Here is a 1,103-nt window from a genome sequence, read left to right as displayed (position 1 = left end):
ATGTCAAAAGGGCCTGATTTTCAAAGGGTGAGGTCTTAGCATTTCTTGAATATCAGCCCCCTTTCAGATATCTCAATAGGTCCCCAAAATGAGTAAAGTTGCTTTTGAAAATCTTTGCACACGTTTTTTTTTTTTTTTAAACTGTGTAGCTTATTTGCCCTCTTCACAGATTTCGGGGAGGTTAGCAGCTGGATCGCAAATAGGCCTTGCAATCCTGCTGGGCTGTGTATGTTTTGCTTCACAGCCTATCCTGAAGCCCCATGGGTGGCATCTCACGCTCCTTGTGGGAAGAGATTTCTCTCTCAGCTCATCCAGTTGAGCCCTGTGTTTTTGGAGTGGGAGGATGGGGGTTCCCCTGCAACTGCCACAGGGTACTGCGTGGCTTTGGGGCACAGTGTCTTGACAACTGTAAAAATCCTCACGTGGCCCTGGATTTGTTCCAATAGCCTGACAAGGATTCAACAGGTGGGACACGGAGCGTTTGTCCCCGAGCAACATCCTCCTGTTTCTGTTCCCCAGACGGCGGATACAATTTTCACAGTCGCGTTTGAAGGGCCAAGCCTTGTGCTGTGCTATGGGACCAAGGGGTGCCCAGGGTTGTGCCCATGGGGCCAGTTTGGTCAGTTTCTAGTCACTATTCATAGTTCTCATTTCATTACATACATTTATTTTATTCTCTAATTCTCGTCCCCCCATGGGAACCTTCGGGCGGGGTGGGGGCTGGTCCAGACAGGCCTGAGGTCCCCGCCCCCGTTCATTGGTCTAACCAAACTCTCCCCTTCCCCACCCCCGGCCACCTGCGTGACCCTTTAAACAACTTTGCCGACACCTCCCTCCCTGCGGCGGGTTGTAACTTCAAACAGCAGCTGATTGGGCAGAAGGCCCCCGAGTTATGATTTGATTGGCTAATACCGCCCCGCCCTAGGATGGAACGGACTGCACCATGTGCTGAGAAGGGGGGGAAGGGTTAGCGGCACAGTATGCCATCCCTAGGGAATGGGCGGGGTTGGGACATCCCCGCTCGGAGGCGCTCCGCCGGATGTATTACTCTTCGGGGCGGGGCAGCTGGGTCCCCCCGGGAGCGGCAGCCCGTGTCCCGCCTC

Source organism: Eretmochelys imbricata, chromosome 18 (assembly GCF_965152235.1).
Source record: "Eretmochelys imbricata isolate rEreImb1 chromosome 18, rEreImb1.hap1, whole genome shotgun sequence".
Taxonomy (NCBI): Eukaryota; Metazoa; Chordata; order Testudines; family Cheloniidae; genus Eretmochelys; species Eretmochelys imbricata.
Note: the sequence above shows the minus strand (reverse complement) of the source record.